General features: G+C 42.4%; 1 protein-coding gene across 1 annotated transcript in view; it reads left to right on the forward strand.

Moving 5' to 3' along the window:
• DUSP8 (dual specificity phosphatase 8) overlaps window positions 1-20,155 on the forward strand; it is a 90,441-nt gene that overhangs the window by 43,377 nt on the left and 26,909 nt on the right. The window lies entirely within an intron of this gene.

Here is a 20,155-nt window from a genome sequence, read left to right on the forward strand (position 1 = left end):
TTGGCTTCAGTTTTTGACCAGCATTTCTTCCCCATTTACTTGTGACAAATTCATTGTTTTGAAGCTGTAAACTCTACTGAATGCCTTTGTTGCTCATACAGTTCTGGACAATGTATTGTGGATATTTCATTTCAGAAATTACTTTAAATCATCTATTTATTTCAAAGGTTCATGTCCTACCTTAAATCAAATTACTCCAAGGCACTTTACAAGCAACTGAAGCAATAAAAAAATTTGTCTAGCAACCTATAGCTTGGATCGCCCTGAGGATTTCTATGGATGGAGGGGGGAGGGTGCAATTTTTCTCATACTCTCCAACAAGCAGCATTTTAGGAAGCATTTTGGGCTACAGCAGGAGGGGTGAATTAAATTGAAAATCATGCTTTGGAGATGAAAGTTGCTCAGCTACAGGAATCTCTGGTTATCCAAGAGTCACTGGTAAAAGACAGAGCATACTTCTCTCTTCTGCACTCTGATGGCAATTGGTGGGCACTATGGGTTGAGCTAAACATGCAGGCTTGTAAAGGGTTCACCAGACCCAACTGGAGTTCCCTGCAGCCACACAGCAGCTTAGAATAGCTGTTAAAAAATAAAGGTGAGCCCACATGGCCTCCAAGTACCTCTGTGGGAGGAGGAATGGTTCCTCTCTTTCCCTCAAGCCATTTCCCCATGTCAAAATAACACGAGAAGGAGCCCCCCCATTTTTTCTGCTCAAAGTGAAGTATTCTGTGCATGTGGAGCAGTAAAAACGGGGGGGGGGGAGTCCCCCCCAGGCAATTTTGATTTGGGGAAATGACTTGAGGGGGGAACTCCTCCTCCCCCAGCAGAGACATTCTGAGGCCGTTTGGGCTCTCCTTTATTTTTTAACAGCCATTTACTTTTTAATTGCTGTATGGCTGTGGGAACCTGAGTTGGGTCTGTACGTCTAGAGAGACCCTAAGAAATGTGTCTGCATATTTCTGTTCTTAAAAATTCAGGTTGTACAGTAAAAATAAATTCTTTCTTTTTAAACTAGGTAGTAGTGAAGGAGTGCCCATGGAGGGGAAGCAGCTTATTCATAGGAAGAAACAGGTTCAACGACATGGAGAAGTGAGCTGAATATCAATTGTATCAGGAACTCACACGCTGACTCCTTTATGATTTCAGGGCGTTCTCATAGCTCTAGTTATAAACTTTTGTTCACTAACCATGTCATTCACACCTCAAAACTTTCATCCTTAATTTCATTGAAAACTTTCAAATTCTGTTACACATAAAAGGGAGATTTTGTCCAGTTCCTCCTACTACTACAGTAGGACGAGAAAGGAGCTGTATCAGTTTACTGTGGCAACCCTAGCTATGACAGTGTTTGAACAGATTTCTAGGTTCTTTGGCCATAATGTGTACATTGCAGGTTTCTTAATTATATGAGTTGCAGTTCATGCATTATTTTCATGAGAACTTTTTACACTTGGGCCTTTTCTGCAGGGGCAATTTATGCCTCTTTTGGCCCCATACCTTTTTTTTCTTCCAAATTCCAGATGCTTAACTCCCCCTTCGGATTTCAATGAGGCATTTTCAAGATACCTGTTTTGATTTTCTGCTTGAGCTTATTCCCCAATGTTTTTTTCTCAATGCAGTTTTGAGTCAGCTTTTTCAATCATGCAAAATTTTCCTATCGCCTTCCTCCCCTCCATCCTCTGTCCTGCCCTCCCCTCCAAACTGCAGGCCACTTCTTGCTGATTCATCTCTCCATCCTCTCAGCTGCTCCCTCATCTTCCCCCCTCTGCCTTTCCCCTTACCCTCCTCCTTTCCCAAGATGCTTCTTTTTTGTGTGAAGAAAACTTAATGACAGTGTAACATTGTAATATTGTTGCTGCTGGCCTTTGTCTCACAGTTCTGGGTCTGCCTGCACAGGGGTTCTCCTGTTTGGACTGGGGGGGGGGGGTCGTAAAACTGTAACAAAAATGTCTACCCGGAGCATGGCTCCCTGTATCAGGAAATTTTCTTTTAAACCAAGAATAATGGCATTATAATGCTATAACATCATTATGCTTGCTTTTTAAAAAAAATTCCCCGATATAGGACGACTGTGCTGTGGATAACATTTTTGTTTAGGACTTACAAACCCCCTCCCTGCATGGTCCAGATCGGAGAATCCTCACACAGGCTGATCCAGAGCTGGGAAGCAGAGGCACAGTTCCATAACGACAACTTTATGATGTTACAGCATCATTAAGTTTTCTTCACAAAAAAAAAGAAATGTGTCATAACGATATAATGATGATTAATTTGCATAATAGTTACATGGATCTCTTTTAGGTTTTATTGATTTTTTAATTAAAAGTTCTGTGTTTGGAGTGACTGCACCAATACTGCATGCACACCATGTTGAGTTTCTTTTCACTTGCTTTTCTTTTTTGTTTTTATCCCCTTACTTCTAATGCCTTAGTATTGGGTCATAACATCATAACATAACATAATATAACATAACATATTGGGAATACACAAAAATTAAAACAAAAAGGGTGATGGTGATGTGACGGCACTGGTGACACCGGCAGTAACACCAGCGATGACATCCACATCTCACCACATGTGGTGGAGAGTATCATCAAGCCATAGCTGACTTACGGCAACCCCTGGTGGGGTTTTCACAGCAAGAGACTAACAGAGGCGTGTGCCATTGCCTGCCTCTCCAACCCTGGTCTTCATCGGAGGTCTCCCATCCAATTACTAACTAAGGCCAACTCTGCTTAGCTTCTGAGATCTGATGAGATCAGGCTCAGCTGGGCTATCCAGGACACCACATACCCCTCTTTATTTTGTGGCAGTGTGGACAAAAAAAGACAGCACCCACATCAGGATTAAATGCAGTAGCTTGAGGAGTGAACACTAAAAAAGAGAGGAGTAAATCGCCAGTGCAGAAAAGGCCCAGAAGTCCCATCTTTCAGAGGTAGATCTGAAAGAAGCTACTGCTGTCCAAATGCTTCTGACTTAAGTGCGCAGTACATGCATATCACATCAGAAAAGCAGACCATGTGTGTATGTTTTGTTTTTTAAAAAATGCTCCCATACTAGAGAAACCTGATTTGGGCTCAGTTTTTGCCCACGTTTATTTTAAGGAAGGGTAGAGGAAGATGTACATGCTTACGCCATGTTTTGTGGGGGTGTCTGTATTTAGTGTTTGAGCTAGGGGCTCAGAGCATCGTCCTTTTGCCCTTGCAGTAAGTTGAGGACTCTTCTGATGAAAGAAGCCAAACTAGATTTTACAGATTTTCTGGCTGATGAAAATGCTTCTGGCTGATATGTGGTTCATGTGAGAGCTGTGGTTCTCGAAAGCTTATGCTACAATAAAGTTGGTTAGTCTTAAAGGTGCTACTGGACTCTTTACTATTTTGCAACCACAGACTAACACGGCTAACTCCTCTGGATCCATGCTTAAATGTGTGTTTCGGTGGGCAAGGAGCTGTTGTGGCTGGATTCATAGTTAAGCCATTGATATAAGGGATGCATTCCATGTAAAATAATATTTTCCTGTACCTCTTCAGTTGCAGACATATCAGAAGAGCTGCTGCTAAATGTGTTGATCCTTCATCCTAGATTTACAAGGTGCTTTCTCTCTACATTCAGAAACCTTGGTTGGAATTTCCCTGTGGCTGATTGCTAGTAAAATCTATTGGTTTATGAAATTCCCACGTTGTAAAGAATTGAGTCACTATTGCATGTCCCTCAAAGGAGCTAGAGCTCTTGTCTGTCTTAGTCTTGATGGAGTTCGTTTCTAGGTATGATGCCTTGGGCGCACACATGCACCTACCTGCCGCATGGGTCTGCTTTGCTATCGTTAATAATGCTTTTTATCGTACTGCGTGCTTCTTTATGTAGTAACTTGGTGCTGATGTTACCTGCAAGGAATTCCTGGAGCAAAGTGAGCATCAGAGGGACACAAAAGGATTGACAAGATGTGGGAGGGTAAGCTCTTGAAGTTCCAACAGACTGAAGTTTTATACTGGGGTAGGAGGAAGAAGATGAAAGAGGCATAATAAATCACATATATCCTACACTTTGAAATCTGCTGCTTTTTCTTGCTTTCCTGAGAGGCTGGATATTGTGGGGGGGGGGGGTCTTTTCAAATAAGTATCAAAGTCCCTGCTTGCTGTTCACCATTTGCAGGCAGAAAGAGCCTGTTGATTTAGATGGATTTCCTTACGTCATACAGAGTGCTGAAAAAGTGAACAGTGCCAACATTTTTCCTGCATTACAATATTTCTCTCTTCCTCCCTTCCTCACAGCATTGCTATTCCTGCAGGAGCCTAACTGTTCTATAACCTCTGTTGATGCCAAAGCAACATCTGCAGCCCCTCCTTCCACACCTCTTTGCTTTTATTATAATTGGCTTATCGAGTGGGTTGTCAGAAGTCCTCTTGAGTTCATGCCATCAGCACGGGTGCTGTCAGGCTAGTGTAAGGAAGTCCTCATCAGTCTATTTTCCTTTTGTGTTTGGTTATAAGAGTGTTGAAGGGTTGGTATTCCTGAGCCAAATGCTGGCACAGTAATTGTCTTTGGTGCTGCTACGCAGATGGTTTCTGTCCACTGTGCAATGCTCCGTATTTTTGCTTCACTGTTGAGCCATGCACTGGCTTTGGGGGGGGAGGCACATTGCCTGGGCAGTGGGTCAGAAAACAATCCAGGAATAAGACTGTGCTTTGGCATGTAGTGGTGCAAGACAATACTAGCAACATTGTTGCCTGAAACAGTCCATACCATCAGTTATTTAAATCTGAGCCAAATAACTCCTTTGAGACAATTGGCCACAATGCCTTTTCTTGCTTTCCCTCTGGCAAAAATGGGTGCTGGAGCCAAGAAGGCTGTTTGCCCTATGATGATGCCCATCTTTTAATTAGCTGTGCTGAAGAAAGCTTGAATAAAGGGCATTGATTACAAAGCAAATAACAAACCTGAACATCCTTTTTAGCTGCATGCGTCTGTCTCTCTATATTTATCCCTGCATTCCTCCAAGAAACTCAGGGCTCTTCCTTCTCCCCTTTTATTCTCCCAACAACCTTGTGAAGTAGGTCAGGCTGAGAAAGAATGACTGGCCCGAGAGTTACCCGGTGAGCTTCATTCCTCAATACTGATTTGAGCCCTAGTCTCCCTTGCCCTAATGAAACACTTTAATTACTATACTATACTTGCTTTAATAGTCCACAAAGAGTGTTCTATAAGATAAACTGTTGGTATCTGTGGGTTTGTTAGTATTTGCCCAACTCCAAATGAAACTGAGGGCCAACCTAACCATGTTGCTTGGTGCTCTGTAACGGAATATTAGCTGCACCAATTCAGAGCTTGACCACTCTGTAGGGGGAAAGAAGAGATTAATGCTCACTGCCCCCACCCCCCAGCAGTTTGCCCTGGAAGGAACAAAAAGCCACGCTGAAGACTCATAATGGCACAGGGTAGTGGCTTTGATCAGCACAACCATCAGGGAGGGGGGAGTCAATCCATTGCTCTTACCACATAACACCTCTGATCCAAATGGGTATATTGCACTGCTGCTGTTCCCCTTTAAAATGCAATTGTAAGATCTGTTCACACATCACCGCGCATAGCATCTACTTTGGCCATAACATAGCAGCAAGTATTCCTGTAGACTTTGTGATTTCCTCATAATAGGCTAGTGTTACTGCAGGAGGGTCCAGCCATAGTTCTGAGCATGTGTGGTTCTGACACTCTGCAGGGGAGAGAGGTTAAAATGGCCTGCCTTCAGAGACTCATGGATTCCAGAATGCTCTGGGAGATTTTAGGATTCTAAATGAATACTTTGGGGAGGCTGCAGTGTATGTTGGAATATGAAGCTCCTAGACACAATCAACAAAATTGCCCCTTGTCAACCTCTCCTATTCTTAGGTGAAACCTAACTCCATGGTTTACTGTGGAGCTGGGCAACCTAAAGAGGGCCAGTACATGAGGGACCACATTAACTAGTCATTGATGTCCTTTATTCATCAGACTCAGGGTGACTTCCCTCAGCCACTCCAAGAGCCAGTTATCTGTCTACTACTTTAAAAACCATCCCTACAGAAAAATAGTGTGACCAGTTCTTGCAAGAGATGTGAAGGCCTGGACAAAAACCAGAAATGTTTTAATGGGTTTTTTTCCAAGGACTTTTTCAGTTTTTCCAATGGAAAAATTGGGACGTTTGGGGGACTACTGGGGAAAAAACCTATATAATATTTTCTCTTTTTGAGTGAGAAAACCTTTTTCTTACAAAACATTGAAAATGTCTGATAACTTCCTCAATTTTCCAAGGGAAAAGTTGGGGAATTTGGAGGAGCACTGGAAAAAAAACCCTCTTATACTGTGGACATATACAACATTTTCAGGATTTTTTGTTTACATGTAAATAACTTTGGCAACAATTAATATGCTTCAGTGTGCTTAACTCTTATTAAAGAGTTCTGTGTTTTCAATGTTATAAAGGTTAGCTTAATATCCAACCATGCTGGTAGTCCTCTGTGAATGAGTTTCCATCCAAATAACAGACAGATGATAAAAATTAAAAGTGTGTTTGCTGTGGAAGCATAGGGTGCAACAGTTTGCAGCTCTTTGGAAGAAGGTATTGGCTATACTTGCATTTTTTCTTATAGAAAATGAATGTTTTTATACATCCAGATTCTTCAAATATGCAAAATAGTACAATTTTATATGCTAAATTATAAATGATACATTGTATTTTCAGTCAGTAAAGAAGTTAGTTTGATAGGAAAGTACTGCATATATTTCAATTTTTCCAAATTCCCCCCCCCCCCCCAAAAAAAGAAAAAAGTTTTTTCCCCCATGGCTTCAAAGTTTCCAGAAATAACTAATTATCGCTGTCTTTAATTTGCCCTTTCTGGGCAAGGGGGCGAGGAGAGCAGTGGTGGACCAACTCCTATTTCTACAGGATATGGTCTTATCCTTTATGCATATTTAATCTTTATCATTCATAGTTTTGGAATTGGCTGACATCAATATGGTGACAACACCAGTTCTATATTTTGAGCCACTGCAAGACTGCTGTGGTTAAATGGCTATGAAAGAGTTAGAGATCCATATTCCACGACAGAAGCTACTTTTGAAACATGCAGCCTCTGGGAGTGTTATTTTCTCACTTTTGATCAGCAACCTGTGTTGATGCTTCTCATTCTTTTTCGAAAGTCAGAAGTTTTTCACCAGGGTGTACTGTAAATGTGTGCTTCTCCTCCTCCCTCCTCTTGAGCTTCTACCAGTTCTGTGAAGAATGTTTAGATTTTTCCAGCCTTCTTCTTTCTAAATTTGGAGCATCCATTTACACTCATGATTTGGAAAGAATGCAGCACAGTAATTGATGAGAAATCTCTGCTCTCTCCCTCCTCCCTTCCTTCCCAGCTCTTCAACAAACGCATTGCCACTGACACATCTGGCTGTGCTCCCAGACCACTTGCAACCCTGCAGTGCTGCAGAGAGCCTATCTGTTTCATAGACATATGCATCTTGCTCGCCTGGTTTTCCTCCACTCCTACTTCCCAAAACTCAGCCAACCTGTTTATTTTCTTTGCCTCCTGCAATCAAAGTGTATATATTTCTAATACATAGGAAGGACTGCAGGCACATTAACTGCTGTGGGGAAATACTTACATTCATCAGACAAGCTGGGAGCCAGTATTTGTGTCGGACCATTTAATTTCTCCATCTGTTTATACTGGGTTATTTAATGGTGGCCAGTAAATGGAACAAAACAGGGTCTCAGTTTTTGCAAGTAAAAGGAAATGGATGAACCAGTAGCATCAAAAGGTACTGTTAGTTTGGCTTTCCAAAATGGGCCCATAGATGTTCTTCTCTGGAGTCTATTAAGGAAGCTAAGTAGCCATGAGGATCAAGGGCAAAAGTTATGTCATAGATAGAAATTGGCTAAGTACAAAAAAGCAAACACAGAGAGAAGGGACTAGATTATATTGTTTTTACATTTTAGTGTAGATTGTTATAGTATGCGGTATGCAATGTTAGGTTCATTCAGCAGTTTTTGTAGAAAGAGTGGTTAATAAATATTTTAAATATATAGAACTACCGTAATGGAACACATGTGGAAAGCTGATTCTGGTAAAAAAAAAAATTAGTTAAAGCAAACCAACCCAGAGGGATTTTAATCAAGTCTTCCCAAAAAACTAGATGAACTGTTGCTTCAATGGGGAAGTCTTGATCCAATTGTATTGTTTAATTGGCTGATTGGAGAGGGGGTACAGACTTTACTAGTACTTCTGATTTTAAAGAAATTAGTAAACTTGTTTTTCTTTTCCAGTGTAAAGTATAAAATATATCAACCATAGAGAAAAATGGAGTGATATATCCTACATTCATACAGAGTATAGAATGATTTTAATTTTATTAACTGAAGTTCAGACTGCATTTCTCTATTATTTTAATTCTAGTCCCAAACAATCTTTTGGCATAGCCATGTCCACAGTAGAGATGGGCACGAACTTGGAGAAATCCGAACCATGTGGTTCGTGGTTCGCCACATTTCACAAACCACGAACTTTCATGAACTTGCCCCAGTTCATGAACTGGTTCATTTGGTTCATGAAAACATCATTCATGAAAACATCACTTTCAGAGCAGCAGAAGGTCTGCAGAATAGGGGGTTGCACTTCTGGTTTCTCCCTTTTAAATGCCTGCCACTTTTCAGTTGATAGGAGGGGGAACCCCCATCAGCTGAAAAAAGCTGCCAGCTTGAAAGCAGCAATACCTTTCTTGTGTGGCAAGAAAAGTGTTGCTGCTTTCAAACTTCCACTGCTTTTTTCAGCTGAGGGGAGAGGCATCCTCCTAGCAACTGAGGTCCTTTTCACACTGAGATTTTAAAGCGTTTCAATATCAGTTCTGCTTCCCATGTTTGCAGGAGTTTGCTTATTCCTTGCTGGCTTTAAAAGCCAGGAAAGGGTTAAATGGCTGGTTTTTCCCTTTCTCCTTTGGAGTATGCACACACTCTTTTTTTTTTAAAAGCAAGAAAGGATTGTAACATTGTAACACTGTAATGTTACTGCACATTCCTCCTGTCTTTAAAAGCCAGGAAAGGATTAAATGGCTCCTTTTTTCCCTCCCTCCCAGGCATGTTTCAGGCTTTGAAAAAGAGAGAAAAAAACAAGCATTTTGCACAGCCCTTTGGAAACAAAGTAGCTGGGAAGCTGGGAGAGGATGAAGTAGCAGCTTCCCTGCCACTTTGTTTCCAAAGGACCATGCAGAATGCTTGGGTTTCCCTCCCTCTTTTTCAAAGCCTGAAACATGCCTGAAAGGGAGGGAAAAAAGGAGCCATTTAATCCTTTCCTGGCTTTTAAAGACAGGAGGAATGTGCAGTAACATTACAGTGTTACAATGTTACAATCCTTTCTTGCTTTTAAAAAAAAAAGAGTGTGTGCATACTCCAAAGGAGAAAGGGAAAAACCAGCCATTTAACCCTTTCCTGGCTTTTAAAGCCAGCAAGGAATAAGCAAACTCCTGCAAACATGGGAAGCAGAACTGATATTGAAACGCTTTAAAATCTCAGTGTGAAAAGGACCTCAGTTGCTAGGAGGATGCCTCTCCCCTCAGCTGAAAAAAGCAGTGGAAGTTTGAAAGCAGAAACACTTTTCTTGCCACACAAGAAAGGTATTGCTGCTTTCAAGCTGGCAGCTTTTTTCAGCTGATGGGGGTTCCCCCTCCTATCAACTGAAAAGTGGCAGGCATTTAAAAGGGAGAAACCAGAAGTGCAACCCCCTATTCTGCAGACCTTCTGCTGCTCTGAAAGTGATGTTTTCATGAACCAAATGAACCAGTTCATGAACTGGGGCAAGTTCATGAAAGTTCGTGGTTTGTGAAATGTGGCGAACCACGAACCACATGGTTCGGAAGAGAGAGTGTATGCATACCCCAAAGGAGGAAGGGAAAGACCAGCCATTTAACCCTTTCCTGGCTTTTAAAGCCAGCAGGGAATAAGCAAACTCCTGCAAACATGGGAAGCAGAACAAGTAATTTCCAGTTCTAAAAGGACCTCAGGTGATGGGAGGGGGATGCCCCTCCTCTCAGCAGAAAAAAGCAGCAGGCCCTTTGAAAGCAGCAACACTTTACTTGCAGGCAAGAAAAGTGTTGCTGTTTTCAAACGCCTCCTATGAGCTGAAAAGCGGCAGGGTGAACACTTCTACTGCAGAAAGCCCATCTCAGGTTGCCTAGGAAATTGATTGATGGTGCCAGGCTGTCTGCAGTGACAAAATGAAAAACAAACCAGCCTAAAGTTCATTGTGGTTTGTCAGAAATGGGCTCTGATGAACCACCAGTTTGCAAACCACGAACTGGCCCGGTTCATGACGAACTTTAGTTCATATTTTGGTTCATGCCCATCTCTAGTGCACAGTGATTAGGGTTGCCATCCCCCAGGTGAGGCCTGCAGATCTTCTGGAATTACAACAGATCTCGAGACTACAGAGATCAGTTTCCTTGGTGGGTGAACTCTATGGCAATATATGAAATCATCCAGAGCTTTGGAGTTGGGTGACATCGATATGCAGATGACACCCATCTCTGTATTTCATTATCCAAGCCTCCTGATGTGTCTGTCTTGGTTCTGAACTAGTGCTTTGAGACTATTATTTTATTTTTATTTTATCTGTAAATGTTTTTAATCTGTTATTGTAAGCCGCCTTGAACTACATGGAAAGGAGGGGTAAAAATATTTTAATAAACAGCAAATCAAAGTATCTAAATATATCCTATTGAGGTTCCTCCCTTCTCCAAATACTGCCTCCTCAGGCTCTGTCCTCAAATCTTTGGGAACTTGGCAACCCTAATAATGACAAGCATAAAGCACAGAGCAAATAGTTCAGTGGGAGGATAGCACGAGGAGGAACCTTGAGTGGATATACTGGATATGGGGAAAGCATAACTGAACATTTTGTCCCAGGCCATGTTTCTGAATGGGTATCTGTGACAGGGTCAGTCCTGGCTGGTCAGCAGGATGTGGCAAGAGGAGCAGAGGGAAGCTGGGAAATCACCTGTGAAATGGGTGTGGCCAGATACCCATTTGATAAGGCATGGGTGGTAAGCTGCTTCCACCTTGGCTGTGGGTTGGAGGGAGGCAAGTAGAGGGAGGAGTACAGGATATACCCAGAAACCCCTGGGTATGGCCTAATTGAAGAGATGAAAGCAAGTGTATGGCACACATTGGGGCTGCTGATGGAGGAGGAGGAGGACAAAGAAGGCAAACAGACAGAACGGTGAAATAAACCACTTTCCTACAGCAAACTGCCCGATTATGACAGGACCTGGCAATGAGGTATTCTGCATTGGCAACTGTAGCCTGCATCAGTGCCTCTGTGATGCTGCACCTGATGGAGCCATGCCTGCTGCCCAGCCTGCTACCGGTGTCAATATTGCAGGTTCCTCGGGAGAGTCCAGCCTCAACAGCAGCATCCCATAATTAATACAAAAATGTCTGCATCTACACTTGCACAAATATCCAGTTTCAACTTGAGTTTAGGGTAAGAGCTGCAACCCCATTCCCTTACTTAAATGCTGCAGTTTAGATGAACGTGTGTGTACACGATATAAAATGGTTCATTTAAAGACTTAACAAGGCATGACCATATTCAGCTCCTTTAAGATCATATTGGCACAAATATAGGCTAAATAGCCCCTTTGGTTTGTTCCTGGCAAACAGCTTCGTTAGCACCTCATTAACACCACAGCTCCCAAGCTTTTGGGGAGGCTGCTGAAAAGCAAGCAGTAGCTACAAATGGTAATGAAATGTTTTATAAGGCCAGCTCTCAGCAGACCTCTAGTGTATCTCTTCTTATGAACAGGCCATTTCTAAATGACACTTTGACTAGTATTGTGGTGGTGTCCACAAGAGGACCCAAGGTGGATGTGGCAGCAGTAGATACAGTGGTGGCAGGATTTTAGTCCATGAAAACGGGGGGTCCTTTCATACAATGGAGGCAACCTTCACAGCCACAAAATAAATGATACTTCGTATCAAAGATTAATCAAGTAAAAGTGAACAGGTAACTTCTGATTTAACAGAGGGCTGTCTGTCAGAGAGCACAGAAAGGGAAATAATCTAAGAGGGTGAGCCATGTTGGTGTGTTGCAGCAAAATCTAACTAAGTGGATTCTAGTCCACAAAAGTTTATAGGTGAATAAAAATGTTTATTTATAGCATTTATATATCTGCATTTTTCTCAAGCATCTCAAGGTCCAAGGTTAATCTTTAAGACACTACAAGACTCTTGGTTTAATAGAGAAGCAATTCTGAGCTGTAAATAGACAGTTACCAGTGGAAATGTTCTTACTCATTTCCTGTATATCTGTTCTAACAAAAAACAAGCCATACTCTCACCCTTTTCCAGTTCAAGAACAAGTGATATTGTTATGTAGTCTTGTGCCATATTCCAGAACCTCAACTAGGCAATTTTTTTCCCTCAGAGATGACAGTAATCTGGTTTGTGGGCAAAAATGCCAACCAGTGTGACACAATATATAGCCACTCTCTTTATAACAGTCCTCACAGGCCCTAGCTCTGTAATAACTACTTCTACACAAATCTTTGTGCTTCCAGAAAATGTAGCCACTTTAGCCCTGTTCACAACTTACAGTGAATGCACATTCAATCCATGTATATATGATTTTTCTTCATATGATCATTGTAGGGGTGCAAGCCAACCGGTGGGCATCCGGGTGTGAGTCGGGGATATGAGGGGGTTATGTCACTTCCATGGAAAACCCCAGAGCTGGATCTACATATTTTTTGAGTGAGGGCAAAAGTTAAAAAATGGCTCCCCCCTTTCATTTTTCTTTATATATACGTATATGATCAGTGTTTTTAATATAGATATATAATAAACAACTCTTTTAAACAACAGAATAAACTGTGTTGACTCCCTTTGCAGAAAGTCACCGGGGCAAGGCTGCCATGGGTAGGCACACTCCCGAACGCAAGCTGAACTCATCCCAGAGAAAGCCCACGCTGACAAAACTGAAGGACAGGAATACAATCCCCCCACAACCAAAGTGAAGGAAGGGGACAAACATCTAATCAGAGAATCACATCTATTCCTACCAAACCAAATGGAAGGAAGGGACATGGCTGGAACATAGGATAACAGAACCAGCGTCATTCACAGCAGCCAGGCACTGGGTTCAACCAGTGGGGAAACACCACAGAACAGAACCAAGCAGTATCCAACTAGAAGCACAAGGCATTCCCTTGCTTCAGTCTGCTTCTGTTGGGTTACGTAGCAGCTGTCTGCCTTGCTTCAGTTTGGTTTGGGAGGAAAGGATGTGCTTCTTTGATGTGGTGTTGGTCTCCTTCCTTCACTTTGGTTGGGGGGTGGTTGGGGGTAGAGCGAGGGAGCGCCACTGCTGGCCTTTTTCCCTCCCTCCCTGAGAGCCTGACAACTTCTGCCAAGGCGGCTGGCCCACGAGAGAGGCCTGGCCCAGTACTTACACTGCTCTCACTGCTCCCACAGCAAGTGCTCTGCGTGCATGTGTGTACGCGCGCAGCAGTAGCCACCTGGCTGCTTGCTCTCGGCACGCAGTCGGGCACTCTGTCAAGGAAGAGGGAAAGAGTGGCGGCTGGCGGCCAGGCTTGCTCTGCATGTGTGTGCGTGTGTAGAAGCCTCCGTGCCACCGCCCTCTCTTTGGTGCTGCCCGGGTCAAGTGACCTGCCTCTCCCCAAGATCCAGCTCAGGAAAACCCGAATGTGATGTCATGCCTCTCTAGGAATTGCAGGAAACTAGAGTTTCTGGTGATTCCTGAAGAGGCATGATGTCATTTTTGGGTTTACCCTGAAAGTAACATAATGCCATCACCTGATGGGAACTTTGTGTTTTCCTCCTGCTAGCCTTGAGAGTGCTGGTGGACAATGGGTACTTGGGATAGGAGGTCTCCTGCCCCCAGTGGGAAAGTACGAAGCCTAATGCATTGAGTAATTCTCATGTTATCTTCAGTGTAACCACAGTTCACTGCCAGCCCAAGGGGAGTGGGGGTTGTTGGGGGCTGGGGCTGGGGGGCTGGGGCTGGGGCTGGGGGTGGTTGGGCCAAGTTTAAAGGGCCCTGCAGCTTGCAATGGGCAGAGAAAGGACCCTTTAAACTTCAGCTGGCAGATGGGGTGGGATCCCCCAGCCTCCCAACTGAAGCCAGCCCTGGGCCCAAAGTTTCCCGAAGCAACACGAATGCTTTGGGAAGCTTTGATTCAGGATTTCTGAATTGAGGCCAGCATGCTGGCTCCTATTCGTAAATTCCGAATCTTTACAGATTGGATCCGATTCGGGTATTTTTCCCGAATTAGAAACCCAAAGCGCACACCCCTAAATGTAACTATCTTCGAATAATGTTGCCAGCTTCTATACAGTTAAATAGGGATGTGCACCAAATCTGAGAAAAAATTCAGAATTTCCTGCATTCCAAATTGATACTCTAATTCAGTTCAGATATTTCTGAAAAATTCAGCCATTATTTTCTCTGGGAAAATCTCTGTTGCAACTTAGCCAAACATAAGCAAACTGAAGGAAGAGAATGGCTTGTGCTTGTGGGCCCCCTTGGGGTCCAATCTTCTGAAACTTGGGGGATCTGTAGAGGACAGTCAGGAGTAGGTTGCTTTCAAATTTGATGATGTTTAGTTGAAAAATGACTCCTTCAGCCCACTGGATATCTCCCAGAGTGATTTTCCCATAGAAAACAACGGCCAAATATTACCTTTTTTAAAAAAAAAACTTTGGTAAAAATTCAGGATACTTGATTTTTTAATTCAGAATAGCCAGATTTTACCAAATCAGCCAAAATTCAGTATTTTAATCCAGATTCTGAACCAAATTGCACACCTCTAAAGTTATACAGTCATGCCATTCTCAGATACTCCCTGCATCTGGGCCTTGGTACTCATTAGTAGGAGTTAGATTGCTGTTCAGTTTGCCTGCGCTTCATTCAGGCAAACTGAGCCAGGTCCTGTGGTTGAACCAATTGTATTCCAAGCCTGTGTTCTATAGTGTTTAGTGACACTATCATCAGAAGACTTGTTTTCCTGATTCTATAATTATTGTTTGGAGTATTTACTTTTCTAACAATTGCACCAAGAACAAGAAACTAGAAAAGCTGGGGAGGGCACTTCAAGAAGAACAGACCTCCAGATACTAAAATTGCAAAAGCACTATGTAATTTCATATTTGGTTTCTGGCAGGAAGAAGGAGGGTAAAGAGGGAGGAGTGAGAAAACATAAGAACCTGATCCTAGGTCTTTTCTTTCGAGAAACCTGGCCTCCTTTTCCCTGAAGACTTACCTAAATAAGCCTGGCATAGGAAATAAAACTGGCACTGGTGAAATGTGGTCACCCAGCTGGGTTACTGCTGTATGCTATTCATACTGCACTGTCATGCGGAAGTACCAAAGGGAAACTGTTCAGAACTGCACATGCCTTGGATTGCTTCCTATGTGGCTGTGAAAGATCACAAGCTCCATTGCAATTTAACAATAATTTGTTCAGTGCTTGCCAGTCCATTTTGTCAATAGTAGCAGTGGTAGTATATGTATTGGCCTTGCTGCCTGCATGACATGTGGACTAACATTACAAAGCCTTTTATTCTTCTTGATGTGCCCACTTACCACCTTTCTAAACTGGCGCTCAAGTACTGCTCCTCTTCTGCTCCAAGGGAGAGGATATTCCTATTGTAAGAAATAGGAACCTGAAGTCTGTATACGTCAGTGTAATCACCTTTTTATGCTTACGTTGTTTATTTGTATCAGTTCTAGTTGTTCATCTCCAAACCCAGTCCTTTCCCCACATACCAGCCTTTTGTCTGATGGTTATCTCTCTGGTGTTATTTGATCACTTGTTTTTAATAGCTCAGCACCTTTAAGTAAAAGTCAAATATATTGACTTGTAAATTCAAAATTGTCATTGGCACTGTAAATCTCTACAATGCAGTAATATTTATCATGTAAAATTAGCCATAATACCATGATTAAATAATTTCAGAAGTTTCTTTTCTGGAATGGCTTAGTTTCAGAAAGCAGTTACCCTGTTTTCTGGAACATGTTTTTGCTTGGATAAACCTACCGTATTTAGTGAAATGCTATCCCATTTCGTGCAAGTGTTTGACATACTGGTAGAGAAGAAATAATGGTGTTTTAAAACTGTGTACTCGTATCCAGTTTTCATTGCAACATAGTGGCATGTCACAGTGACTCATAGATCTATAGGTTCTGGGGAGTTTACGGGAACTGCATCTTAGGTTTCTGTATACTGCCTCATTTAAACAGACACTTTCCCAGTGCATTCATTGTGCTTCTGTAAACTCCATCCCACATCTGACAATAATCAACCCCATAGAGTAACAAGGCTCATTAGAACACTGGCCCCAATCATGAAGTGGGAAGGTGGGAGGGTTTATTTAATGCTGGTGACCTCATCCAGAGTGATGTCACTGCTAAGGAAAAACACTGAACTCCCATTAAACAGGTCAGCCTTAGATTCCTTGTCCTTGTAGATCTTTGGATTTAAAGAGACAAAGTATCCTAGCTAGTTAATTTAATCCTGTACAGTTTTCCATTGATCCAAGACCCATTCACTCATACATAGACTATAGACCTGTGGGAGGGGAAAGATAAATAGAGGAGGCTTAATATGAGGCCCAGAGACCTCTCAGGTCTCCAGCACAAGTAGAGGCCCTTCTACCCCACTCCACAAGAATTGTACCATATTCAGGACTAGAAAGCTGAGGCCTTTAGCCATGCAAGGGACTGAATAAGCAGTGGCTGATGCTGCACATATCAGTAGTAGCACTGCTCACTGTTCTCAGTTACCAGCACAAATGTCAAAGAGTATGAAGCATACAGAAGTGGAATGTGGTGCATTGCAGCAGTGCAGAGTGTAGAATTTGCAGCCAAGAAGTTTGGATGTAGAAACTGTGAGGATGGCTTGTGGCCAAATGAGCAAATGGGGATGTATAGGTGGGCAGGACTGGGGGGCAAGCAGTGACTTTGAAGAATTGCACAAGTCAAGACATGGATACAGTTGTCTTCCTCCTCTCTCCTCACCCCCCCCCCCCCAGCAACTGGTACCTTTGAACATGGATATTCATTTAACTATTGTGGTGATTGTGGTGAATAGCTGCAGACAGACATATTTCATGAATGTACCTAATCTCCCTTTCAAGCCATCTAGCCCAGTGGCCACTGGCACAGTCTCTGCCAGCAAATACTTATTTTTGCACTGCATGAAAATTCTTTCCTTTGTCTGTTCAGAATCTGTTCCTAATCAATTTGTTTGGGTCAACCCCAAGTTTTTGAGGTATGAAAAACTGAGAAACATTTCCATTCACCTCTTCTGTGCCTTGCACAATACTATAACCCTCTATCATGTTCCTCCTTAGGGCCAAGCTAGATAAAATATTGGGAGACCTCTGAGCCCAGTGTTTTTAAAAGTGAATTGCAGAAATGATTTTCATGGCATGGGAGGATTTAACCTTCCCTCTCATATTGTTTTGGTTTTCTAAACTGCCCCTCCAGGGTGTTATTAAATTCGGAATGGCAAAAGACAAACCAGCATGATGCAGTGGTTACAGTGTTGGACTAGGATCTGGGAGACCTTGATTCAGATCCCCATTCTGCCATGGAAGCTTGTTGGGTGATCTTGGACCAGTCACATAGCGCAACCTACCTCATAAGGTTGTTGTGAGGTTACAAAGGAGGAGGAGAGAATGTTGTAAGCCACTTTGGTATCCGAAAGGGGAGAAAGGTGAGGTATCAGTGAAGTAAACAAATCAACAAGCAAAAGGAAGGTGCTGATCTTTCTTTCACCCTTCAAGGGTCAGCCTGGGTAGAGTGTCAGTTTTGATTGCCAAAGTCAAGTTTGGCCCTCAGTCATCTTTTTCCTAAACAAATTTTTTTTAGCTGCTTTAGTCTTTTTTTTCTAAGGAAGGCACTGTAACGCCCTGGTCATTTTGGTTGCCCCTTTCTGCATTTTTTGTAGCTTTATGATATCGTTTTCCTGATTTAGCAACCAGATACAACTGTGCTATGGATAGTACTGGCTGTTTGGTTTTCAGCCCATTTCCTAATAATCGCTATCATGGAATTTAACCTTCATTGTCCTGTTGGTGGTCCCACAAAGGTGTTCGCCTGATTACTATTGAAGACAGAAGAGTAGACTAGATGGCCCTTTAGTATGATCCATCAATGGTAGTTCTTTCTTTCTTTGTGTGTGAATTGTCCTAATAGGAGTCTGTAGAAGATACTTCCTCACAAGCCATCCAAGGACATATAGTTATTTGAGACACTAGTCTGAGGGCTTATTTTGCAAATTGTCTGTGGGATATTTATCATAAGAGTGTCTCAGTGGTTAGTGAGCACAATAAGCATTTTAATATATGTATAATCTTTAATATATGGCTCATCCCAATAATCTTATGAGACAGGATTTTATTTTAATGATTCCGCCTGCCCCCTGGTTACAACAAAAGACAAGAAAAGTTAAGTGACTTGTCAAGGGTACATAAGACACCTGTGGCAGTGTGGAGCATCATACCAGATACAGGGAGTAAACAGTGAGGGGGAGGGGTGATGCCTTCAAGCCTCATTTCTATGCTTCCCAGAAATATCTGGCTGACTACTGTTGGAAACAGGAAGGATGCTGGACCAGATGGATCCTTGGTCTGATCCACCAAACTTCTTGGTGCATTCTTTTATTTATATGCTTGTTTATTTAAACATTTGTATCCCATCTTTCCTACATTTGAAGTGGTTTTATGGGGAAAATGCTGTATCATTTACAAAAACAAAAAATCACAATCTAAAACATCACATGCTAAAAACACATCATGTTATAGAATTTGTTGGTTTTGTTTGTTTGTTTGTTTATTAAGGAATATAGAACTTGGATTCCTGATTGGACATGCATCTAGACCAGTATTGTTTTTGCATTTCATTTCAGTTCTACCTCCACTGTTCTGGAATAAGTCTAGAGGCTGAATTTGCATCTCTAAGCCCATAATAACTCCTCTATCTCCAGTATATTGGCGTGTGTGCTGAAAAGGAGGAGGCGCAGGAACCTAGAGATTGGATTGTGGGTTAATTGGGTTCCATGATCACAGAATAGCCAGGTTTAGTTTTGGCTTAAAGAATGGTGCTTCCATCTATCAAGAGGTATCGGCATCCAGAAGCAGAATTTGCAAACATGGCTGATACATATCTGAGTAAGCATCCCTAGCTACATCGTGTTGGCTATCCAGAACTAACTGAACTGTCTCTTGATATAAATAGAAATTCACAGGCCTGTTTGGGGCTACTGTTTATTACTCATAAGTTGCCTTGATCTTCAGTTGGTTCTAGTTGAAAGTGTAAATTGGTTGTTAACAAGAGGTTCCTGTAATATTTATTTATCTATTTACTTAATTTATATCCTGTCTTTCTTCCCAGTGGGGACCCAAAGCAGCTCCTCTCCTCCATTTTATCCTCTCAACAACTCTGTGAGGTAGATTAGGCTGACAGTATGCGACTGGCCCATGGTTACCCAGTAAGCTTCCATGGCTTGAGTGGATATTTGAACTTGAGTCTCCAGGTCCTAGTCCAACATTCTAACCACTACAGCCACACTGGTGGGATGTTGGCCAGAAAGGGGGACAGCAGACCAGTCTTTAACGATACAGAAAATAGTTTTCATGTGAAGTTCAAACAGGAGTTCCAGAATGTAGGGAGACTGGGGGCCCCCTCCACTTTCTCAAGGATCAGGAGTAAACAACGCAGAATACTGCCAGTATACTGCCAGTACTGCCAGTATACTGGCCAGTATTACTGTATCACAGTAATACTGGCCAGTCCCATCCACTGGTACCACTTATCCTTTTTCATATTGATGTCTTGATATACTATGATGAAGACCATGTAGCAAATGGATTAACTGTACAGCATTCTAACAGATTCAGGTTACCACTCAGTTATATTAATGTCAAAAAATGCACTGGAGTTACTTCTGTTGCCTTTCTGCAGGCGTTCTGTTGTCTTTGCTGGCTGCTGTTCATGACAGTTATGAATAGTGAAGGAGGCTGAGGGAAAATAGGTTGTTGTCTCTTTAAGCAGCTGAGCAAACCATATGCCAGTAGCGTAGCCCTTGAGTTAAACTGCATGTCTGTGTGCTGAGT

Source organism: Eublepharis macularius, chromosome 2 (assembly GCF_028583425.1).
Source record: "Eublepharis macularius isolate TG4126 chromosome 2, MPM_Emac_v1.0, whole genome shotgun sequence".
In the NCBI taxonomy this organism is placed as follows: domain Eukaryota; kingdom Metazoa; phylum Chordata; class Lepidosauria; order Squamata; family Eublepharidae; genus Eublepharis; species Eublepharis macularius.